We start from the raw sequence: 26,807 nt of genomic DNA, 5'->3' as shown, positions 1-26,807 counted from the left end.
CTGGGCCTGTCCAGCCCACCTTCTCCTTCGAGGAGGAGAGCATGAGGGGATGAGGAAAGGGAGAGGTCGAGGAATGAAATCAGACAAACGGAAAAAATAGAACAGACTAAACAAATGCTCTCAAGAATAAGGAGGGGCTAAAGCTGTAATTATTTCTCTGAAGTTTATTTAATTAATAACAACTTTGTCCTGTAGAATTTCTTTATCTAGAAAATATTCAACTGGGGAAAAAAAATGCCTTCTTTCCTAAGCATCTCATAGCAGATGTTTGATATCCTTGTATTAAGTGGAATTATAAGAACCAAAACGTGAACCTAAGATGAGAAATAAAAATAAATATGTGCCTTGGAATACAATTCTGGTATATGGTCCCACAGGACAATCGTAACAGGCCCAGGTTTGCCTTGTTAGTTAGTTATTTTGTGCGTTTGCCCTGGCTGATGTTGTCAGCAGCACCAGGAATCAGGAAGCCCTTCGATCATTCTCTGGGCTCCCCAGGATTTCCAGATGGAAGGTTTCCCAGATCAAGAAGCTTTAAAAACGTTAAGCTTGAATGGAGCTAAATCTTATTATTTGATGACCTGGAAATTTATGGACTTTTACAGAGAATGAGAGCTTATAATTTTTTAATATTGAGATTAAAAAACACTTTCATGTGCACGAATCGTCAATGAGGCATTTGACCATCAATTTTGAGTTGGGGAAACTGAGGCACAAGGTTGCTACACGATTCAGCAGAGCCATGGTTTTGTGATAGAGCTGGGACTTAAATTCAGGTGTTTTGATTTCCTCAAAGCAATTTTATTTTCATTCCATCTTAGCCAATTCACATTAAAGTTGAAATAAATTGTGTAACAAATTTCAATTTTTTTTCTTATTCTTTTCTTCCACCCTCAACCGTTTTAGAATCTATCACTGTGTTTATTGAACATCCCAATTTGCAGACTGCTTAAAAGGCAAGATTTTGCTTTTATCTAACCCCAGTTATTTAGAGGCAAAGGAATGAAAGTTGACCTTCAGGAATTTCTTAAGATGACAAGTATAAAAGCAGCAAACTGCTACCTGTTTTCCCTTTTTTCTTTTGGCATCCTCCTCGGAGGCAGAGGTGAAATAATGTGACTGTTGGCTTTATTAGGTGGCTAATGGAAGAAATCAATTCCAAAAATAAGATTTACCTTATTGATGAATTCCAAAGAGAAAAACATAGTCTTTTATGATTAATATTAGCTAGGGGGCAATGTGTCATTTAGTAAATAGAATAAATTGCATCTGATTAGACTAAAATGAAATTTCTACCATCTAGCACTCCAGTAAAACACAAGGACAGCCAGCTTTGAAGAAGGAGAGATTTTACTTCTGGCTTTTTTTTTTTTTGCTGAGGAAGATTCGTCCTGAGCTAACATCTGTGCGATCTTCCTCTATGTTGTATGTGGGTCACCACCACAGCATGGCTGCCAATGAATGGTATAAGTCCACACCCAGGAACCAAACCCAGGCTTCCAAAGCAGAGAGCACCTAACTTAACCACTAGGCCATGGGGCTGGCCCCTTTGTTTGGTTTTAATAGACGAAGAATTCAACTTCCACTTTAATAGCCTTCTCCTGGGACTTTCATAAGAATGCAATAATTACAACATATAAATGAATGTGAGGCAAACTATTTTAATTAAGACAATTTGATGAATGATGAATAAAAGGAAATCTTTGAGGGTCTTAAGCAAGTTGGGGAAAGATCATGAGCTCAGTTTTAGGATGCTGAGATTGAGATGCTCCTAAGATATTCTTGGAGAATATCACATATGTATAGAAAATACAGACCCAGCACTCAGAATAAAACTCTCAGCAGGAGGCGAGAGTAGGGAGCATTCCGGATATCAGTAATTGAGTCTGTAGATACACATGAGACTCCCTAAGAAGAGAGGAAAATGAGAAAAGTTAGCCCAGAACTGAATCTGGACAGAAGAAATCCTGGTAATACAGAATGAAGAAGAGAGGGAGAAAGAACATGAAGAGAACAGGGTCATAACAGCCAAGGGAAGACAATGCCCACAGGAGGAGGGAGTGTTAATCATGTCACTGAAATTAACAGAAATAAAGTCAGTAACAAAGATTACTGAAATGCCAGCCAGGATGAATGGATGTGGCTCTCCTGGCTTTGTGGAACTCGATATTATTTAGTCCCGTAGGAATGGTAGAGTCAGTTGAGCAGTGGGGCACACACAGAAGAGATAACATTGAAGGGTGAGTGGAAAGTGAAGAAAATGAGTGTATCAGCTGTTTCTTTCAAAAAGTTTCACTGTGATTAGATGGAGATAATGTGATCCTATGACATCTAGGGAGAGTTATTATTGCTTCATTTTGTTTTTAAAATAAGAGACCTGACCATATTTCAACACAGAATGGAAGACTAAGTAGAGAAAGAAAAGCTGAAACATGGAGGAAAGATAATCAATAGGGCATGTTTATTTTAAAAAGCATGAATAACTTTTTATTATTAAAAAGGGGTTTTGGCTTCCATTATTTACCGATGAAAGAGGGAAAGTAGAGGAGAAGGTGGACACGTCAAATATTTATATTTATCTATAGATACAAGAAAGGTGCTGGAGTTCCTATCTAATCAATTCTATTTCCATGGTTAAATAGCCAGAGCAGTCATAGCTGAGAGTCAGCATGAAGTAGGGAGGGTCGGAGGTTGGAACAGAGTTTGTAACAGTTGAAATGACTACGTCAGAGAGCAGGAGAGCACACCAACCAGAGGAAAGTAAGAGACGGCCAGGCAGTTTTGAGAGCATCAGTTGAGCTTAGTGACCATGAATTATAGAGGTGTCAATTTGCCAGGAATTGTAAATATAAACCCAATGTTCCCTATAGGAAGGATTTTGATTACTAAGGATTGCAGAACTGGTGTTCAAAAAGGAATTTTGGACTTCGACAAAGTTGGCCAAAAAAACCCCAGAACATCTGACAAATTGAAATAAGTTCAAAGTCAAATCATTTTTGCATTGCTGACAAAATAACATGAATGAAAATAAATGTCAGTGATCAAGTTGCAAGAAAATTCAGGAACAAAAGAAAGTAGTAATTCCTAGTACCACCTGGGACCAAATTCAAATTACAGCATGAAAGAAGAACTCATTAAATAGATAGATGGGAATAGAAAGGAAGATTTATATACCCAAAGTATAGATGCACTGTTTTCCTCCACTTCACCTGAACTTGGACTCCTTCTCCAACCACCTCTTTACTCTGAGCATGACCTTTAAGAGCTCTGACTGGGCAGGAGTGCATGGTTAAAAGTAGAATTCTGCTATCTAACAAAATATGCGTCCCAGTACTCTCCTCTCCCCAGATTACTTTGAACATAATTTCAGACATCATACCATTTCATCCTTAAATATTATGGTTGTAGCTCCAAAACATAAGGACTCAAAAATAACTGTAATATTATTATCCTAAAATTAATATTAAATAATGCCATACTATTCTTAAATATTCACGCAGTATTCAAATTTTCCCAAGTGTGAAAAATTAATTTTATACAGTTTGAGTTACGATCCAGATAAAATCCATTGTTTGGTATGCCTACTTTCAATCTATGGTATCCCCTTTCTATTTTGTTTTGGTTTTGCCCAAAATTTATTTGCAGAAGAAGCCGGATTATTTGTTCTACAGAGTTTCCCCAGCCTGGACTCTGCTCATTGTATCACTGCGGTTTTATTTAACATGTTTCTCTCCTCTCTGTCTTTCCAGGAAATTGGTAGATTAGAATAGACAATTGGTCAGATTCAGGTTTGATTTTTTTGGTAATAATATTTCAAAGATAGCATATTGTACATTCATCCCGGTCACAAAATGTTTGGCTGTTTCTCTTTTTGTGAAGTTAGCAGCTGTTGACAATCTTTGTGTTGATCCATTATTTCATTGGGAGTTGCAAAAAAAGTGATATTCTACTTCTGTTGTCCCTTCTTCAATTATTATGAGGAATAATTCCAGAAAGAGAAACCATAGCACATCAACCATTTGCTCACCCTGAGGTGCAATTCATAGAGAAAAAACATATTTGATGTGTTTCAGTCCACCACAATTACCATCCTTACTGATGTTCAAGTCCAACTGACACCACCTGGAAAGCCTTGACCTTGCTAGTCTGTTCCAGGCTCATCTTGTAGCGAGCTGTTCCAGGCTCATTTTGTACATTGGACCTGGCATTAGTCCTTTCTCTCAGAACTTCTCTCTTTAAATGGGAAATGATACTTACAGACTACAATGTGAGTACCAGTAGTTAATAAATCTTTGACCAATATTCCAGCTTTGTTGATGCCCTTCTAAACATTTTAACCACATTTGATTTTTTCCTTCTTCTTGCCCTTGATTGTGTCAGTACAACAGCTCTTCCAAGAGTACACAGACATTTTCTCTCCATTGAGGACCGGCAACGCCGTCCAGCTGACCCCCTTGAGCAGTTTCAGGGGAAAGACTGCATGGCACCGCAGCAGCAAAACAGCTTTCAGAATAAATTTCTCCAGCTGTGCTCTGAAGTCCAGTTATCCTCTTCAGTCATCCTGCGCCTTTGGGGTGAAGTTTAGGAGTTATATCACCATAGCCAGTTATTATTATTGCACTCATGCCTGTCATTCACCTCTTTATAAAATTGTAGGCTAATTTCCAGACTCTTGGTGAGTGCCAGCAGGCCCTCTGACAAGCCCCATGCTGAGGATCCACTGCAACAGCTCCCGCGGGGGCCCTGAGCCCAATTGCTTAATGGAATGGTAAAGAGGCAGCCCAGTCAAGGGTTTCAAAACTCCTTAAAAGAGTTTGACTTGCTGCTCCTTTAGCTAGATTTTGTCTACAGTATCTAAACCATTCTGACTTGAATGAGGCTCTGACCCTCCCAGGAAAATTAGTCTTTATGATCCCGAGGACAAGAAATCCTTGCTCTCTCCAAAGGTTTACACGTATACAGAAGAAAGACGATGCATAGGTTCAAAATAACAACCATTTAAGACAGCAACAAGGAATACATTTCCCCATTGGACAAATAAAAACAAGCCTCCTTACTTATGTCCTGACAGTTCTCTCATGCCTCTGATGAATAATTTGGTCTATTTTCTGACAATAAGTTAATACATAAGTTCTTTTGAAATATGTTTGTATAAAAGTGATTGAGTCATAATAGTTATTTAATTATTTTAATATAAAGATAAAAGTTTAAGTTAGAAGACATAGCCTACATTTACCTTCCCTTACAAGAGCTTATTTCTCAACCAGGAACACCCACAGAGATCCTATATGTCTAGTGAAACTGTTTTCCTAGTTACCTCTGACATGCAAATTCCCAGCCCACTGGATACAACCCACTGGATACTCCTTAGCCTTTGTTTCACTCAACCTCTCTGCGACTCCTGACACTTTTAAACCTTCACCCTTCCCTAAAACTCCTTTAGAATTAGTGACACTGTAGTTTTCTGAGTTGCTTTCTATATCATCTATATAAGAATCTCCTTCATTGGCTATGTTTTCCACATCTGCCCCTCAAATATCAGTGTTCACCCAGGTCTCTATCTTGGTTTTTTTTTTCTTCTTTATCTCAAAGACAGTGAAGCATCTTTGATCCACCCCTGCTCTCCTCCCCTGTTCCCTGTCTCCCTGAATGACACTGCACTGTACCTGGCTGTTCGCCCAGAAAGTAGTGGTCATCTGGATCTCTTTCTCTACCTACAAACTCCTTTAGCACATCCTCCCATATTTATTCCCACTGCCATAGACTAAATCACGTCTTCATCTCTTGTGGCTGGTTAGCTGCAGCAGCTTCCTTCTGAGTTTCTCAGCCTCTTGGCCTGCCGACCTCCACCCCAATGCTGTTGGATACAGTAGCCACTAGCCATGTATGGCTCTTTAGGTTCTAACTAAATGAAATTAAAAATTCAGCTTCTCAGTCACACTAGCCATATTTCAAGTACTCACTAGCCACACGTGGCAAGTGACTACTGCCTTGGACAGTACAAATTTAAGACATTTTCATCATTGCAGAACTTTGGGTTACACAGTGCTGTTTCCATCACTCACCCACATTTCAATGTTTGCTCCATGGCTAACTGAAGAAACCCTCTCATCACCTACCCGAGTCACTTAAGGTGAGTCCAATCTCCAGGATGTTTTCACTAATCCTCGCGGGGTGTAGGATGCTCCAGCTCTGAGCATTTGTGACACTCTGGGCTTCTCTTCATCATAGCACTGAATATAAAGAGCAAGAATCATTTGTTCACTTGTCTGTTTCTTCCACAAGGGTGTAACCTTAGAGGACAGGAATTAAATCTGTGTCTCCAGATGGTGATATGTATACTTAATCATTCACTCATTAATTCTATAGCTATTTATTGAGCGTTGCTATGGGCTCTACAGCACTAAGTAAAGAACAATTAAAAACTTTTCATGTATTTACACTCTAGATGTTCAGTGAGTGTTTGTTGACTGAATAACTAAATCTTGAATATGATCCTAGAGGATCAATGTCATGTAAATCAACTGATATATTTTTTGACATATCTTTGGCAATACTGTCATAAATAGACCGTTAGATTATACAAACCATAAGTTTACCAGGTAGAGATTTCTTTGCTTTCACTCCAAGAAAGAATAGATTTTTTGGAGCATGGTCATTCAATTGACAATAATCTTCAGAGAAGCAGAGTCTATCTCTCTTTTGCTCAAAGTTTTATCCTACATCTATCAAAGTGCCAAAAATACAGCAGGCCCTCAATAGACATTGGTTGAGTAAATGATAAATGAACACGAGTATCAGTTCTGTTCCCTGAGTTCTTCAATCACAGATCAAAACTATTCCTGAAAATGTCCTCTCTTAATGCAAGTCAAATATCCTAAAAGCTTTGTTTTTAAAATTAAAATAATTTTTAAAATATTTAAATGACACAAAGAACTTTTGGGAAAACTTAAAAGAAAAGTTGTATAATAATGAAGTAAAAATAAAATGCTCTTTTGTTAAATATCTTAGAGTCACTATGCTGGAAAAGGTGCCACTGACATTATCCATCCCATTAAATTGGGTTGTTTTCACCGTAAGATTCTTCCTTTATTATGTGTCCTAGAGAGGGGAAGAAACCATAATAGTACAGATATTTCAATAGCAATAGTGAAGAGGCATAAAGTAGCTAGAACTGTGCAATGCTTGCTCTCGGAATAATTGGAGGAACAGACTTAGAGTGTCATCAATTGAAAAGATTTCAAGGGAAGAAAATATGATAGAAGATGATGGATCCAGTGTCTCATTTCATTGCTTTAAGTAGTACTTCTCATATAACAGTTGAAAGCATACGCTTTAAAGTGAAAAGCCTCATTGGCCGCAACCGACAATATAAAACTGAGTATTTTGTTTGAATAATGGCTCTAGTTCACGGAGACATCCAAAATCCAATTTTTCCTGTGGAACTTACAAAGTTCAAATTATTGTTTAATTAATTTGAAACAAGCTAAAAATAATTGTTCTTACATTTAACAGAATAAGAAAATCATTATATTACATATAGTATCGCACGTTATTTGTCAGTCATGAGCAAAGACAGAAGTTGTCCACCAGTTAGTGACGTGACGAGTTCTAAATGTTAATGGAATACGATAGACTCTAGTTATTTAAACTGTTATGGTATGTATAAGGTCTAAGTTTCTCTTATTTTTCTAGACTTTATTAGTTTTAAATTATTTCACTATTATCTACTTTCTATCATTTGTTCAATATTTAGACCAAACACTATTTCCTTGACAACTTTCACAGTGTTTTGAAATCTGTAAGCTAGGTGAGTCAACAAGAAGATGAGAAATTTATTGCTATCTGGCCTTTAGCCAAACCCCTCTACTCCATTCCGTTTAAGTATGGCAGACTATCTTAGCAAAGAAGGAATTCAGAAAAAAACTGCACAGGCCATATGGCTTCAGTTGATTTGGTTCCAAAATAGTGCCTTAAGATTTTTATTAAAAATAAAAAAGATGTTACAGAATATAAGCACAGTTAAATTTCATTTTTTAATTAAATAAAAGGAAATTAAACAAAAAGAATAGAATCTCTTAAAATATTTGGTTCTGTATATGGCTGCCAAAACCTATGGCAAGGTGATTTAGGTCAAATGTACACAGCAGCATGGATATCGGTGCAAGTAAACACAAACACACATTCCAATTGACGTTTAAGATATTAAGAACATCAGAATATATTGTCTCTGCTTCTCAAACTGAGCTTCCTATAATCCTGGGATATACAGTGCTGCATCTTTCCATGTTACACAAATTAATGCACTATTTGTATTAATACAAAGACTTATGGAATAGAATGCAAAATTTGTACATACTTCCTAGCACTCAGAAATTATCTAAAAAATATTAAGGAGTTGGTTAATCAACGAATCAGGTTTTAAAGTAAAGCATTTTGAGCTTGCTGCAAGCCAGGTAGTACTTTAGATATCCAGGCATTCATTCTCATCTGCCTTTAAAAATGTTTTAAGAGAATTGAGGAGACATCAAGGGATTTGTCTCATTCCATGAGACCGTTTCACCACCATTTTCTGAGAGAGATTCTTTCCCCAAAAGTGATTCCCCACAAATCACACATACTGGTCTCACTTTTAAAGATTTACACTATGAAATGAGACGCTACAAAACTAAAATCACGCATCTCGGAATAACGAGTTCATATACATCATCCAAACGACGAAATTACAAATGGAAATACCAGTATATCACAGGAAAATGGACATCTCCTTATTATTCACAAACCAAATTACTCTCAAAATTGCCCAAAAAGTGACTAGAAGTATAAATATAACTTAAGTAAGTTTATTATGTAAAAGGAAAATATGACCAGTCAAAGGGAAATGAAGGCTCAGAGTTTGGTGAAAGTGAAGCAGTTCATGAAAATTCAAGATGGGTCATTGCTACTGAAATGTTTGCCAGCATTTAATAATAACTAACTTTTATATAGTGATTACCATTTGTTAGCCCTGTTTCTAATTACTTTCCACATAGCAACTCAGTTCACCCTCACAATAATCTTGTCATTTAGGTACCATTGTTATTCCATTTTACAGATAAGGGAAATTAAGCCCAAAGATGCAGAATAACTTTTGTAAAGATTCACAGATGGGATTTAAATCCAGTAAATATGGGTTCGGAATCTGGCCCCCTTATGTTTAGACTATTCATCCTCTCTATATGTCAGCAAGAAAAATCTACTGATAGAAGAAAATATATTGTTAACCTGGTTGTATGTCAGATATCTGTTCAAATTATTTTATAATTACAACTTGAATTCAGTCTTTTTAAGAAATGCATGAGTTGAGTTATGTGCATTTGTATCTAACTCTGCATTAAAGAGAGTGTCACACGGATCAAGAGTGATCTATGATTCAGCTTCTATGCCTGAGGAAACCAAGACACAAACAGGATTTTACGACCTGACCAAGGTCATTAGGAAATGGCATTAGAAATAGGTCTCAAATCTCCTTGAAACCAATTCATATTCTCACATGATTTCTCTCTATAGGCAGTTAACAAAGAGGCCTTCCATCTCCTTCTTATATCCCACTGACTGACTGAGGATTTGTCTTATCCATCTCACATGTCTATTTTGGTATAAATAAATCAAGAAAATATACAAGTATAAAATCACAATGCAAGTGTGCAGTAGCATCATTATTTTCATTAGTGTTGTTATAAAAAAAACAGGACAATTTACAAAAAGGAGGAGGGTGTCTTTCTCATCTTGTTAAACCGCATTGATGCTGCAGTGCAGCGAACATAGTGTTTTCCTCAACATTTAAAAATAAATGTGTTAAATATTTGAAAAGAGTGTTCCTAACAATCTACAAAAGTGTTTTGGCTAGATGCCTGAGACGAAACTCCCCAGCACAGCAATGTTTAACATACCAGCATCAGGACATTCTGCTGTACTTCTCTCAATAGCCTTTATTGTCTTTAAAAAATTGTTTTGTGTCTTGGTGAATATCCTTTATTAATTCTACCTGTCTGATCTAAGCTGAAGGGTAGTGAAGTATCAACCATGTCGGTTCATCTTGACACGAGCAATCATGCTGGCCCAAAGATAACCACAAAACCACATGTGATAAGATGTCTCGTCTAAAATGGATAAAGAAACATGAATATTCCACCCAACACTGGGCACTTTTATGAAGAGCTCATATATCATCGCCTAGTAGCAACATTTGATCATTCCTGCCTTTTAGGACCACTGCTGACTAATTTGTGAGTAATTCTACGTCTGGTCTCAATGAAGCATTTACCAAGGAAAACATTCAATAAAATCATATATGTATTTGCTGCAGTCTTGCACCATTAATCAAACTCAAAAATTAAAAAATACAACAAAAACCTCATACTTCCACTAGATAGTTATCCGCCATGGGTAATAGCCTTGCACATTTTTCTTGTGACTTATTTTTCTGTCCGTCTCTCCCATGGGCCAGATGTCAAAATGCTGCTCTCTCAAATGAGTAGATTTCCTTTGCTGATTTGTGTTGGATGGAGTTTTTCTTTGCTCACATCATGCTCATTTCACAGAGGAAAGGATGTGAATGCAGAAAGGCTGAGAGCACTCAGTGACTCTAGGCTGGGATGTAGCTGATACAAATGAACCTCAGAAAGTCTACATAAATCTGATGAATTACTAGTGTGACACTTGCGTGGGATGCTAAAACACTAGGAAAACAAATCATCTCTCAGTAATATAGAAAGTGGCACAGCTTTAACTCACTTATCATAAATTACTAATTGTCAATACAGTTCGCTGGATAAAAATATTCAGTTTTAATGAAAACTGCCAATGGCGCTCTCACTTTAGCTCACTCTATTTCTCACAAACCCAAAGCCTCTACACATTAACTAAGTTTCCATTATCAAAGCGGTTAGAGTCAACTGGAACTCTGCAAGGTAACTAGTGCAATAAGTACACCTCTCTCTCTCATAAATCAATTCTTGTCTTACCCTGAGGACCCCATTTCTTTGCTGGGTGAAGAGTGGATTAAAATGTTAAGGTTATTCTTCTATCTTATTGTTTCAGTGTTTTTCGCACATTGCAGTCACTTCTGAAATAACAGTCAAGTTCAGTGTTCAAAATTCATCACCAAGGCAGCAGGGACAAGCTTGTGTTCTCGGGAAGTGGAGCAGAGGAACTAGTCTGCTTGAGGGTCTTGTATTGTGCTCCTGTCTTTCATCACCTGCACCCCAACGCACCCTGTACTGTTCTGCTTATTGCTGTGTAATAAACCACCTCAAGGTTAGTGCTCTAAAACAACAACTATTGTAGTCTACACATAGATTCTGTGGCCAGAAATTTAGAGAGATTTGTCTCTGCTCCATGGTGTCCGAGGGTTCATGAGGCTCAGAGTTTCAGGATCACTCAGGGAACGTTCAAATGACCGCTTACTGCACTTGACAGGAAGATTTCTCACCCTCACGTCTGCTTCCTGGGCTGGAGCAAGCTGAAGGCTGGGTTCAGCTGGGACTCTTGACTAGAGTGCTCCACATGGCCTACCATGACAGCTGGACCCTGAGGGGGTCTACAGTGTCAAGTATTTCAAAAGAACCCTGTGGAAGCTGCAGGGCCTTTTCTGACCCAGCCTGGCAGGTCACACAGTATCCCTTCCGCTACATTCTAATAGCACAGTGTCACTTTGGCCAGTCGAGGCTCAAGGGAGAAGAGTTAGACTCCACCTGTTGATGTAGAACAAGCAAAGTCACCTTGTACTAGAACACGTGGAATGGAAGATATTACTACAGCCACGTCTGGAAACACAACCTCTTGTGTTCCTCGTGGACATGTTGTCTATCTCTGAGGCCCTTGGCTTGTGAGAGTCTTGCTCAGTTTTCTCAGTCTAGCCTGCCTAATTGTAGCTACTTGATCCTTATATGTTAGGTCAGAAAACATAAGTCAACATAGATTTTTAAATGTTGATTTTAGATATTTAATTTTCTTAGGTGACTTTTACTGTCCCTAAGCGTAGATTCAATTCATTATTCTTTTACTTTTTATTCTATGTATGCTTCCACCCGGGGCAATTTTATTCTGAAAGACTTATGTTTCGAATGTGAGAATGAGAAAATATAGCAGAACTATGAAGGAGCTATATCTGCTAGACCAAATGAAGGGGGCCAGATATTCTGAGCCTCAGACACAGCCTCTCTCTGGTCCCTGGCAGAGACCATACAACTGTAGTCTGCTATGGGGCCAGCCCAGCCCCCACCCACCCATCTCTCAGATTACTCTTCTCAATCTTTCCTAAACTACTGCTTAAAAAATTTAATATTTTCAAGCACATTTGACTATTACTGTGTTTTTTAAAATATTACATACATACACAGAACATAAATCATTAAATCATGTACAGAATACAAATAATTTTTATATGATATATACCAGAAACTTCACTTTCCTCATCGTTGTGTACCCAACAGCTGAGATGTTTTGGTATGTGTTTCTCAGACTCTCCCCGGCTCCATCACTCTCCAAATGCATCCCTGTTTCCAGATGCAGCCATCGTCTTCTCAGACATAGAACAAATTGACTTGACTTTTGCCAATCAGTTAGGAATCTTCCTGTCTCACGATCAAGTCCATGAGCCAAGAAGGATGCTTGTATGTGTTAAGGGAACTCAAAACAGATTTCACTAAATCTATCATGAATATGTAGGAATGTCTGGAAAATTGAATGTTTTCCTCGACACCTTAATGGCTTTCCATTACCCACAAGCACAGCGCTTTCTGAAAGATTTATTATCAAGGCTACTGGTCAAGTTCAAGTGTGATGGTACACAGGCTAGAACAATCAAGGCTAACCTCCTTTCCCTTCGTGTAACTATAGTTAATAGACTGTTGTTGAAGAGGATTAGTTTCACAGTATTTAATTAGGATTCACACTAATTGCTTATATTGAACCATTTGAGCTTTGTGAACTAAGACTTCAGAATACTTTCTAAAAATCTCTCTACCTATTTGAGGCAATATGAAGTTTCTTAATGGTATTCATTTAACAATAATAACAAATGCACTTAGATAAGACTAGGTTGCAAATAAAGTTATGAAATCAATGTCATGGAGAAATTAATAGGATTTACTATTCTATAGGAATTTTTTAAACATATTAATGATGCAGATATATTAGGACTGATTTTTAGCCCTTGGTTTACAAACTTTTTAACATGAAAGAACATGCTGAAATGGTGTTGATTCTTTCATGAAGTAAACATGGCAGGTGAATAAGTCTATGACTCACTCTGGCAGCGCTGTAAAAGAATACTTCTTTTTCCCTGGTCTTAAATATCTTAGTTGACTTACAGTTCATTTTTGCAAAGTACATAAACACTTCTGAATTATATACTCCTATTAAGAACAATTTTGAAATACAGGTCAATTAACAGCAAGCTTCTACTGCAATTTAATGTTGAGAGGTTAATAGGAAAAGAAAAATTATCATTAGAATTAGGATATTTTACAAAAATGTTATACCTCCTTTTCCCTAAGAGAAGGGCATCACTTTTAGTAAATAATTGTTACGTAAGAGTTAGTGTCTACATGAAAGGAAAAGGAAGATAAAAAGTTGGTTAGCACCTGAAATCCATTAACTCTGTGTTCACAGGCTTGTCATTTTTCCCCATGCGCTTTGCAATCAGTGTTGTGGTGGTGCTGCTATTAATACCATCATCGTCATTACTTCCTTTTATTAGACAGCAAATCAATGTTCTGACACAGAATTTAAAACCCTAGAACTCTGAAAATGTGCTTAATTATGCTCATCGTATTGAATTTATTCCCTACAGGAGGTATACTGTGTTCTTAAAATAGCAATTGCAAAGAACAAAAAATAAAAAAAGAACAAGAGAAAACGTGTTTGACAACAACGTGCATTCACAGGCTTGTTTACACTCCTGACAAGGGGAAGATGAAATTTGCATATTGTGTTTACTGACCTTGAGGTACCTGGAACTGGGAAACAATGACTGGAAGTGCACAGAAGAGAGTGTCTGCAAGGTCGGGAGCAGATTCCTGGGGAGGGAGGAAGCCTGAAGGCAATCGTTAGTCACAAAATTGGCTGATGTGAAAAGGAGAAATTACCACAGCTTGTGATGACAAAAGTGAATGCTGATACAAGGAAATCTAGACAACCACTGAGTCCTAAAATGAAGTCTAGAAGAGCTTCATTAGTTCTTAATAAGATGTGACGGAACTGAACATTATCCATATACATTAATGAAGTAAAGTTTGAGAGTTGAAGAAAGGTGATAAAATGTGTGTAGTTGCGAGAAACAACTGGAAATTTCTACACTTAGAGACTCAGGCGTAAAGCATTGTCAAAAAGGATTTGAAATATCTGGAGTAACGCAAGTCAAGGTTGATAAATTTGTCAACAGATTTAGAGAAAAACTCCATTACAAGGCTGCTGAGCAGTTTAAAAATAGTTTGACATCCTTTTTCATAGAGTTTGCAATGACATGGAAATTTTATACCTATAATGTAGGGAGCATGAAGCTTTCTAAAGTCAAATGTTTGCATTTTAATTGGGCAAATACATACATACTTGTGTTTCCCCACTATGACCAGTGAGCTCAGTGGTAGAGGATACTCTGTCCCGCCTTTGTTTTTGTATTTTTCACGCTGTGCTCCACATGTTTGTGCAGTAACTGATCTTCTCAGCCTGGAGCCCTCATGGTTTGCACCTCTTAGTTTCCTCCTTCTTCCTCTTGTTTGCACATGGTGGGTGTTAGTGAATGTTTGTTACGTAAAAGAACAAAAAACTATCCTCGTAAAAATCCAGTAACATTGGTACACTTATGGCTGCTGCACATGCTCATTGATGACTTGAGAAAAAGCATATCTGCGTGCCACATACAGATACTGCTGGTGGTGGTAGTTAGCCTGTTGACCGGAAGTGTGATATACGAAACAGAAAGGCGTTTGGAGAGAGCATGCGTGCTGCTCCTCCCTCCCACTCCCGACGCAGCCTCCTCCTACCCCGTCCACGCGCTACTGATCTCCAGCGGAACCGAAGTGTAGCCTCGCATTGTAGCAGCCTCGTCCCCACGACTTGTGGCCTTTTTATATTTGGAGACTTTCCCCAGTTAAACCTCGTATCACGCTATTTTCCTCCATTTGGCTAAGAACTACGTGCTCCTTGGGTTTCAACTTAGAAGTTACCTTCTCTGGGAAGCCTCCTCTGCCAGCGTGCACCCAGAACTGGGCAGGTGCCCTTCGTAAATGTTTTTGCAGCTCCCTCGGCCTCTACCGTTGGTCTCATTTATCTCCCTGGATGCAATTTCCTGTTTATTGATGTGTCTCTTCCCCTGGCCCGTAAGCTCTTTGACAGCATATTACATTTTGTTCTTAAGTATATTTCCAGAAAGAAACAGTGCCTGACACTCATGGGATAGACGCTCTTCACTGTTTATGCCCCTCTCCTCTCCAACAGTGCCTGCCTCCAACCTCAGAGACCAAACATGCCAGAGAGTCTCCCTTCCAACCCCTCTTCCAGCAAGGGCGTGGGTATGTGGCCCAATCCTACCTGAAACGTCCTAAGGTGGCTACGGGAGACATTTGTCCTTATTTATAAGAAGTATCAAAAGGAAGAAAATGACTATTCTTCACGGGATGTCATCCTGTCTGCACGTGGCACCTGGAATGTTGCATCTCTCTTGCAACCAGACCAGACACTGATGTGTTAATGTGCCAGAGACAGAAAGACCAAAAAACACCTGAGTCCTTAGCAACGTTGCTGAACTGCTGCCCTGACTCTGACCCCGCCCTGTTTCAGGACCACTGACAACACGAGATGGTAATGTCGGTATTGGTTAAGCCCCTAACTGATCCACCACAGCACCCTTCAAGACTGACCACAGAATCCAGAGCCCAGCTCGGTGCACACCCTGGGGCTGTGAGAACAGAGCCGATGTCAGTTACAGCAGTCCCAGGCTGGCAGGCTGAGGACAGCATGCCCTGACTTTGCCATGGTATAAAATCCATCCACCATGCCAGGCTTCGTCAGAACTGCTCTTGAAGCCTCAGGCACTCGTCAAGCACCGACACTTTATCAAAGCCTAGTGAACCCATGATTTACTACACACAGAATGTCAGGACCTGTCACTGAGCTGGGGTGAGTGCATGGCCTAAGGTAGTCGAATAAATGAAACTCAGAATATATATTATATAATGTTTATACTACAGTTTTGTTTCTAAAGTCTCACAGTGTAAGTTACATAAATTGCTGTTTTTGTGCTTTGAGCTTGATGTTAATGCACACAATTCTATAGGACTGTGAAAGATGCATATGTTGAAAAATAATAATAGGTACCACTTATTTCAATATGTAGGCAACACTCTAAGCCCATTATATTTATTAATACCTCTGAGGTTTATACTATTATTGTGACTTTATTCCCATTTATAGACGTGAAAACCGAGTTACAGAGTTGAGTAACTTGACCAAGGTCACACAGCTAGTAATAGAACGAGTGATGGTTCAAATCCAGGTCATCTGAATCTAGAGCACATATGATTAATTAATGTGCCATCTTGCTTCAAAAATCCTAACAAGGACAGTATATAATTGAACAGCATAAGGAATATTCTAGAAAAATGAATGACAAACTCTCCATTTCTGGGCAACTGTAAATGGTCAAGGTCATATGGTTGTTTGGTTCTATGATGTTTATTATATGTCAGAAATGTGCCTGAGTATAATTGTGACATAAAATGCAGTGGGTAGTACTAAACAGAATTCCTACTGTCCATGAAAAGTGCTTTGTAACTTCAATGTGTTAGTAAAGCATCTACTACTGACATTACACCAAGAAGAGGTTTACCTCTGGGAGAGTGTTCCTTAGCGGTCCCCGGGCCTCTGCCTGACAGAGTTGGAATTTGATGTGTTTGCTGTCACACAGACGTTGTCTCAATATCAATTCCTAAAATGCAGTTTTGAATTTCGGATTCCAAAAGAACATGAAGCCACTGATGGGTAAACTGTCCTTATTTAGAAAATATGTTAAAAACAGCAGCTGGAAATGCTCACCCGTCAAAGCCGGGGCTGGTTTTTGAGCAGCGTGGTGCAGGGCAAGCAAGGCTGTCCCTGGCAGTGCTGTCGACCTAATGCCTCGGAACTGTCGGGTCTCTGCCGCTGAGAACATCAAACCCTGCATCTGAATGACGATATAATTTGACTTTCCTGGCAATATTCGGCTATATAAAAAATAAACTATAAGAAATTTAATCAAAATGCCGTGCATTTGAATAATACTTCAGAGTTTTAGATACACATTCATAGCCAATGCTTAGTCATTTGTTTGAATGCCTTGCAGCTGCCGTGGACTGTTGGAAATTCGACAGCAGTAGCCAAGACAGACAAAATCCTCACACTCAGGGGTTTCCATCCTAGCGGGAGTCAGCTAGGAGCTAGCCAGGTGAGGAACTCTGTGGACAGTACAGTCACAGGCTGGAAAGTGGGCCTGGAAGGCTGTGAGTCCATGCCTCCTGGGAGGGAGAGACTCCTTCAGAGCACAGTCAGGGACCCCCTAGAGGCAGTATCTGGGTGGTGACCTGAAGGAAGAAAAGGAGTGAGGAGAATGCGTGCAGGCAGAAAGAAGAAAAAGTGTAAAGACTGGACGCAGCATCAGGGCTGATGTGAGAACCCAAGGGAACTGTGGAAAGAGCTGGCTGTGGCCGGGATGAACAGTGGAGGCCTGGGGAAGGGGCAGGGCTCAAGAAATTACACTGAAGGGGCTGGAAGTAACCAGATTATGCAGGTCACTAGGAAGGGCATCAGATTTTATTCCAAGTAAAATGACAAGACATTGAAGAATTTTAAGCAGGAGACTGAAAGGAATTGATTCCAAATTTAAAAGCATCATTTAGCATCACATTTTCATAATTTTTATTCTAATCAAAAATGTAGGAGGAAATTCCCTGCTGCCCTCATTCAATAAATGAGGAAACTGAGGCTCAGAGAAGGTTGTATCCTGTCCGTGGAAATTCAACTAGTCGAGAGAGCGAGTGAGCGTCGAATCCGAGACCATCTCACCCAGGGTTTCTCGCTAATTTCTCTCTACCATGGCTGCCTCCTTCATGTCTGCCTGTAACCAAGTTATGTGCAACAGAATCAAATGTCAAATGGGAACTTTTTTTTAAATGTCCACATACCTGAAATTATTTCAGATTATGCTTGTGGCAATTAGGTTGAGCTGATGTGAAATGAAAACATGGCTGAAAATGCACTTAAAGATTTACTCTAAAATAAGAATAATGAAATGCTTTGAAATAAAAGGATTTAATCTAATTGACTGAAATATGTTGCATGTGACCAGGCTAACAGGGCTATATATTTAAACATTCCACTTTAAGTCATTTCTTTCCATGGACATGAAATAATCTGTCTGGAACATTCCCCACCACAGCCTGTAGCCTCCTACATGGGCTCACTTCTGCTCAAGGCGGCCATCCCTACTTCACTGCACATTTTATGCCCCTCCTTCTCTTCATATTACCTCCAGCATCTACCACAGTGCCCACCATGAAGAAAAAACACAATAAATACTTTGTTAATTAATGTCATTGCTCTAAATGCATCAAAAATACAAGGATATAAACCGTAAACATGTACAGACCATATTAGAAATTGCTAAGGTATTGTCCAGAAAAAAAGAAATTATTGAGGAAATAAAACATAGAGATGCAGTCCTAAAGCACCTTAAGAATTTAATAAATCATACACTTAAGAAAGAAAGAAGTCTTTATTTCTGGTGGTATGGATGTCTAGATACATTGACCATCCTTTGGCTAAAAACAATTAAAGGCCCTGGATAAAACAGAAAAAACTATTTAAATACCATTAACTTTCTGTCAAGAAATTAAGGAATAGTCGGAACCCCCAAATAAAGGGAAAGTATGACTTCAGAGAGGAAGGCACAGCAGGGAAATCAAGTTTTCCATTGATGACATTTACTGAGCTGGATACATTTCAGCTTTGAGTTTGTAGGCCTGTGGGTTGTGTGGTCAGGAGACAAGCCAAGGCTTGCCCAAATGTGGGGGTACAATGGAAGACCTCCCTGCAAGTGAACCCAAGGTCTGAAAGGGATAGTGGAGAACAATGGTCTGTGTTGAACCTTGGCACAGAGTAGAGAGATAAAAAATAAAGACCCAAGAAGCGTAGGAAGAACCACACAGTTCCACAGTCTCTGCTGAATCTTTATCAGTAGGCAAACTCTTTCCTCAAAGAAAACACAGACCCAGTTTAGAGAAAGTTCTATCAAATAGTCAAGGATCAAGCGTGTCTTGCATAAACCATTTCAGGGTTCTAAATAGAAAAAGAAACTCCACAAATGCATTCAGTGTAAGCTTAGAATACTGAGAGTGACATATTCAGTGCACGAAGGAAAAATGGCAGGCCAGCTTTGCTTGTGAACATTGATCCAAAGCCTGAAATGATATCATAAACCAAGAACAACAATGTATCAAAAGGATAAAACAGCAGGAAAGTTGTAAAAGAAAAATTAATAGACCAATTAATGCCTTCTATCACATGAACAGGTAAAAGGAGTTAAACCCCATGATCAGCTCATTAGAGAGAGAAAAACTATTATAAGAAAATTCAATAGCCATTCATCATAAAAATTTACGGAAAACTGGAAAAGAAAAAAATGACTCTCTTAAGGTGATGATCCTCCACAAAATATACAGCAATTTTCATGCTTGATTAAATAATTATGATCAGGAGCAAGTCAAGAATCTCTTCTGAAAATAGCAGTTCTGTGTGACCTTGTCCTGAAGGATCTTGCCAGTGTAGTGAGGCAAGAAAAAAAAATAAAAATATAAATATGTGAAGGAAAAATAAAAATTATCACTATTTACATATATAGATTGTTAGAATTAATAACAGTGAAGCTGTAAGTTGGAATCAAAGTCACAATATGAAATCTGTACAGAAGTAAGAGTTAGGAAAATGTAGTTAAAATGATATCAATTAAAATGAACACCCACGTTATTAATTACATAAAAAAGATCTTAAAAAATATACATGAATTTTGAGAAAATTATGAAACGTTGATGAAATATATTAAAGAACAACAAATTAAAAGGAGAATTATATCCAACTAATGAATTTCAAGACTCAATATCATGAAAATGTCAACTTTATAAACACTTTATAAAAGCTTGTCGATTTTTCATAGAAATTCAAAGAAAACCCCTAGAAATCTCAAACAGAATTTTGGATGAAACTTGACAGGCTCTTCTATCCCAGCACCTATGCCAGGTTGACACATTGTTTTATCAACCACTGTGGCTTTATGACGATTTCAGTAAGAGTCACTCTGACCCTCCTATGTAAAATGTCAGCCTACCCCTCACCCCCTCCATGCTGGAACTCCCTAAGGTCACTATGATTTTTCCGGGGTTTTTTTCCATTGCAATTATCTTCTAAAAACTCAAATTGTAGAATGTATGAAATATAATTCCATTTATGTAAAATTCAATAAAAATAAAACTAAAAACATATTGTCTCCCTGTGTATGTAGTAACATATCAACAAAGACAAGATCTTGATAAATACCATGTTCAGGAAAATAGTTACCTCTGAGTAGGAGGGAGGGAGATGGACTCCATATATTAGAAATAAGGGTAAAGGTAATAATTTTTCTTAATTGGGGGTAGATATATGGATGCTAGTTATATAATTGCTATTTATTCTTTATACATAATCTAATTTTTAAATTGTACATAGACACTAGAAGAAGCTGTAGGGGAGGAAGACATTTCCTCTACCCTCTCTGGGTTCATCTGGCCAGAGAACGAATTAAATTCACATGAGACAGGATAGCAGGAGAAAATTAAACAAAGCTTTATAACACATATACATGGGAGGTTCAGGCAAGCTGAGCAACTCGCCAAAAGGGCTGAAGCCCCCACCTTAAATATCATATCCAGCTAAAGACACAGGAGGATGTTGGGGGTGGAGGGAGTCAGTTACGGGAGGTTACCAGACAAGCACAATAAACAAATGCAGATTTAAGTCCTTGCCTTCCCCATTGATTAAGAGTTTCTAGAGATAAGGTCATCCCCCCTTCTTCCTGGTAGAGAGGGAGATATCTTTACAGATAGAGATTTCCTTTACAATGTAAATGTCTCTTACAAAGGGTAAGTAAATTCTAGTTTTCAGTGGCTTTCCAGTCTGCAAAGTACCCAGCCCCAAATAATCATGCCAAAGAGACATATCTCGGGGTGGCCAATTCCAGGCCCCCACAAAGCTATAGCTTTAAATGGTTACTATAAATCAAATTCTGGACTGTAAGCATTCATATCTTCTATTTTGTTTAACCCAGGTAACAAAAGCCCTGTGAATTACTATTATTGTTCCCATTTCTACAGATTCCCCAGCTCTTGTCTCCCCAGTGACCAGGGCTGGAACCCAACCCTCCACTGGATACTCCAACTTCAAGGCTAGTGCTCGTGGGGAGCCCTGTCTGATACACCCCCAAGACGTGAAAGGACAAAGAACATAGTTCACCTTACACTTGAAACACGACCACGAAAACACAGTAGTACTGTGCTTCTTCAGACTGTTCACGATCTTTTCATTTACACCTGTCCTATCTAAGACACTGGTAATTGAGGGGAAGCAGAGAGAAATTTTCAGCAGCGTGAGTTTTTAAAACATGCCTGGGTGGCTGATTTAGCTGTTCCACAAAGGGGAAGACAATCGGCCTTCCTTCCCTAGAATGACAATTACCGGCAGAGATGTGTCAAGCGCCAGGAAAGAAAATAAACGTATCTACAACAAAGATGGAAAATGTTAAAAGATTTAACAAAGGAAGAAAATTGTCTTTGAATACACAGGATTCATGGCAGGTAGCATAATTTGTTTTTCTCAACCTTACCTTTAAGCGAATTTGTTTTAAAACTACTTAATGCTGCATTCTCCATCACAAAATTACAGTCCCCGTGTGTTCATTCATTTGTTCATCCATTCAGTGAATAGGTATTTAGTCATCCTTCTCCCGCATTTGGAAGACATTCTTGTCTCACCATGGAGTAAGCACTTTTTCAGAACTAATTACCCTATTTCTCAGTAACTCAGGAAGTATGATCTTAAAATATTACTTTCAGTAATGTTTTTGAAAATCCGTTTGCCAATAAGGAAGTAAAACTTAAGAGAACTTGTGCTTTTCAATGCAGTCTTTTAACCCTCCGATTATGCTGTTTATAATGAAGGGCTTGAGTGGGACTGGGGGCCGCATGGGAGGCCCTAAGAGCTTCCTCCCACCTATTCACGGAGGTAAAATGAGTCAGTCAGCCAGCAATCGTGATTGTCACGGGAAGGACACTCAATTTAGAATCAGAATAGCAGGAATTCAAATCATGCTCTCGCCTACTAGCTTAGAAAATTACCCAGAATTTCCATTTCATACTTGTAAGTGAAGGATAAAAATATCTACCTGACAAGGTTTACAAAGACTTAAGCAACACATTGTACCTGAGGGCCCTCTGAAATTAAAAAGATGTATTGGAAATATAAGGGATAACCAGGGCAAGGAAGTAGCCAAGATGGGTGGAAGAGAAAAATTGAAAGTCATTCTCTCTGACCTATACAATGGTCAAGAAACTAAACACAATGAAAATGAAAGCTGAGGGTTAAAACAGGGACATGGCAAGAAGTTGTAGCCACGCTCGATTACAGACGTGCAGGATTTGCGAGGGCATCAGAAAAGGTAAGAAAACCCAAGTTACTTGCCAGCCTCGCACAAGAGAGCTGGCAGGCGTGCTCAGCATTACCCCGAGAAAAATCAGGACGTGGAAACCCAGGCTTGCCAAGCCAAATTCAGTTGTGCTGTGGCTGCAGGAGTGATTCAGGTTAGAGATTACTTCAAACACAGTCTCCAGAGAGTAGTGATACTATGCTGGTTTGAATCCAGAGATAAACCCACATTTTAAAAAATTATAAAGAATTTAAAACCTCTGGATTTCACAACAGTGGAGAGAATTGACCGTATGCAGTTACTGTTTGTGAGGGGCAAGGCCCCTCTTCTGCATTCGGAGGGAGCACAGCAAGGCAGGGAGCTGCCCCTGTGACTGCTGCTCTCCGTGTAGCATATGCTCAGAGTTTGGTGGAGAACAAACAAGAAGGCCTCTCTATGTATGCAGGTGATTGAGGAGAAATTAACTTTTTTTAATTGAAAATTTTATTGAAGTCATTGTAGATTTACATGCAGTTCTAAGAAATCATACAAAAGAGATTCTCTGTACATTTTACCCAGGTTCCCCCAATATTAACATTTTGTAAAAAACTAACGTCTAATATCCTAACCAACATATTTGCATGGATAAAATTAACCAAACTTATTCGGATGTCCCCAGTTTTACTATAGTCGTTGTGTCTGTGTGGGTTTAGTTCTATTCGATTTTAGCCCCTGTGTAGGTTCCTGTATCCACCACCACAATCAAGGTATGGAACATTCCATCACCGCAAGGATCTCTCCTGTCATCTTTTTATCACCATACCTACCAGCCACCCTCACTCTAATCCCTGGCAACCACTAATTTTACCACCATTTCTAAAATTTTGTCATCTTAAGAATGTTATTTAAGCAGAATTATACAGTATGCAACATTTTGGGATTGGATTTTTTTTTATTCAGCATGATTACCTGGAGATTCATCCAGGTTGTTGTAAATATCTAAAGTTAATTCCTTTTCATTGCTGAATAGTGATCATGATCCATACGTAACACAGTCTAACAGTCACCTGTTGAAGGACGTCTAGGACAATTCCTCAGAGAGAGAGAAAAAGAGTCCCGATTTTTAGTGACTTTTAATATCATAGTGTATCTCTAAGTGACAAAAGAGAAAATCCAGAATAAAGTAAATTCTTGTTGTACACAGAGCCATACACTACTAATGATAATAACCATTTTCATAACTTCCAATCATTTAGTATCTAGTATATGCCAAGAGCCCGTAAACACAACTCGACCAATTTTCATGAGAGATCGGACTAGACTTGCTCTCTCCAATCCTCTTTTTCTCCTTTTTTGGATCTGACATTCACCCTCATCGTACCACTGTGATAGCTCTGGCAGCAATTAGCACTGATGTCCTCATTATAACATTCAAGGCACATTTTTATCTTGCAACACCCCTCTGCTGTATTGCTATCAACGTCTTTCTGAAATGTTCTTACTTCCTTGGTTCCTGGTTTCCTCCTACCTAGTGTCTACTCCTGGTCTCCTCTGCAGGTTCTTAGAAGGTTCTCGCTCCTTCGCCAATGGTGTTCCCAAGGCCCCTGCCTGGCTCTACTGCCCGTCTCTATGTACCCGACTCTGAGGACAATGGTTTCAGCCTTTCTTGGTCTAGGCCCACAATGCAACCAGTTCTGTCCCCCCCCAGTTACTGTTAGTTCAAATTGCAATTCCCTCCCTGCTTCTAATCGTCCACCCTCCTCCAGCCTAAACCTGAGAGTAATTCAATATCGCCAATAGGATTAATGGTAGAGGCTTTGTGACGATCATTTACACCTCAGAGATCCTTGACTTTTCTTACTTCCAAATTCTTGACCATGTCCTAGCCATAGCTGGGCCTGCTGAAAAGGCTCACTTCTAGGGGAAGCGGATTGATGCTAATGAAAAATGAGTCACTGAGAATTAGAAATACCTTGAATAGAAAATTACTTTTTTTCCCAATGTGGACAAAATAAGCTTAATGGTCTCTGAAAACACCAAATGAAGAGAGAAATAATTGCTTCATCTTGGTGAGGGTAGTGATCTCTGAAATTGGATAAAATAAAACAGAGGAATCAGCTGGTTTTACCATCATCATCATGTTGAAAATCAACAAAAGAATATTGACAAAGAAGTGGAACACTCATAACCTATGGAAATCAACCTATTTACTTCATAAATATTATAAATGTTCTTTGACCTTTCATTGATGAATATTAATAATAATGTGATTTTTAAAAAATGAAATTAACTAATATATCTGTGAACTACCTAATATATCACATAGACTATTAATAATAGCATGACTAGGAGGACATACGGATTTATTATCATATGAATAAATGAAAATGAGAAAAATTTTTTTTGGTAAATGTTGCTTTACTGACTGCAATTATGTCTTAAAACAATGAATAGATTTAATTATAGTGAACTTGGAATAAATGAATTATCCTCAATATCACAATTCAATTGTGGGTCTGTTTGAAAATAAACCAGTTTAGTGTCGAAATTAATGAGGAAAAAAACACTTTATTTATAGCACTTGAGACAAAACCTTTGCAACCTATTATCAGTAGATAGTATATTTAGCAAATAGTGAAAATAAAAATGAAAAAACAATGGGCAATTTCCAAAAACATGCAAAAACCTTCCAAATCTCTATAGGTTAATAAGAAAAATTGGTCAACTCTTCATACAGGCTTACTATTTCATCGACTAAACATAATGTTCTTTTACTCAGCAATAGAAGTTCAGATTGCATTACATTCATTTGTTTTATACTCTAGTCTTCCAAATAAGTTTAAAAGCACTTTCTGGGAAGGAAATATGCCTTCTCTTTATTTTTATAGCCCAACCATATTCCCTATAATAATATCTAGTACAATGCTTCAGGCATTGAATAGTTCACTCACTAGTAAAAACCAAAATTGGATTTTGCTTTGTATTTTGTGAGTTTTATACCCAAAAAGACCTCCCAAGTTTAGCTGAAATAAACCCTTAAAAATTTTAATGAGAACAAATTAGTTCAGTTTTACAAATGCATGTACAGATTGAACATAAAATCGACTGTCTTTGGGGACATCATTTCCACAGACACATAATTAATTATAGCCATGAAATACAATATAAATAATGCACATTCACATTTTTCACATTTCGAAATGAAAGTGTAGACATATTTGATTCATTCTACCTGACAACCCAGAACCGTCCAAAGCAAATAGAAGCTTTTTTATTACAGAGCAATCAAGTCTCTAATTAGGACTGGCATTTCACCCATCATCTTCTTATCATGACCACTGCAGCTTGTGCTTTTGACAGCCCAGAAAAAAGCTGGATGGGAAAAATAGGGATAAAAGTGACTATTTAAAAAAAAAAAAAAAAAAAAGGACTTCTATGGTAGAAGTGTGATTAAACCAAAAAGTTCTAAAAATTATAGACAAACATGTTTAACCACAAACAATTAGAATTTTTTAAAAAGGGAAATTTGGACCTCCTTTTAACACAAACCCAATGGTCATAGCTGGTGATCTGCTTTAATTAGTATTTTATGAACTAACCTCCCAACCTTTGTTTTCCCAGATTAGACCTCTCTTCTAAACTCTGCCCTGCATTTCCAATTATCCCCTAAATATCTTAATTTATGTGGGGGTTTTTTTTGATACCTGAAATTCAGCCTGCCGAAACAGAAATCATCCTGACCTCTCTTCAATCAAGAAATGGCACTCCCTTCTCCCCAAACAACTGTTCTTGAAACTTTAAACTCGGCTGTAGTCCATCCACTCAGTGCCAACCTGAGGACATTCCACCTCCACAGTGTTGGTTTCTGTTTGTTCTCCTCTGTTTACACCCACTGACACTGCCCTGTCGCGTGTCCTTATCATCTATTCTCTGGACTAGCAGTTGCTTCTTCACTACCCAAGATGGAGGTGAAGCTCCCCCACCCCACCCTACTGTCATCGCAGTGAAAACATAGTTGATGAGGTGATTCCCTCACTTAATACTGTTGGCTCTTCCCTACACCCTTAGGAAGAGC

At 38.4% G+C, this 26,807-nt stretch overlaps 1 long non-coding RNA gene across 2 annotated transcripts in view; it reads right to left on the bottom strand.

Annotated features, from left to right (window-relative positions):
* LOC139045632 (uncharacterized) overlaps window positions 1-26,495 on the bottom strand; it is a 37,629-nt gene extending 11,134 nt beyond the window's left edge. Inside the window, exons 1-2 of one of the 2 annotated variants that reach the window (XR_011504359.1) lie at window positions 26,437-26,495; window positions 6,120-6,233 (exon numbers count right to left, since the gene is read on the bottom strand). This is a non-coding gene — a long non-coding RNA (uncharacterized lncRNA). Of the gene's footprint in view, window positions 1-6,119; window positions 6,234-21,934; window positions 22,089-26,436 lie in introns of those variants that run through there. The other variant, XR_011504360.1, reaches the window with a different exon arrangement.
* Between the last annotated feature and the right edge of the window lie 312 nt (window positions 26,496-26,807).

Source organism: Equus asinus, chromosome 7, assembly GCF_041296235.1.
Source record: "Equus asinus isolate D_3611 breed Donkey chromosome 7, EquAss-T2T_v2, whole genome shotgun sequence".
In the NCBI taxonomy this organism is placed as follows: domain Eukaryota; kingdom Metazoa; phylum Chordata; class Mammalia; order Perissodactyla; family Equidae; genus Equus; species Equus asinus.
This window is presented reverse-complemented; position numbering and strand designations above follow the sequence as displayed.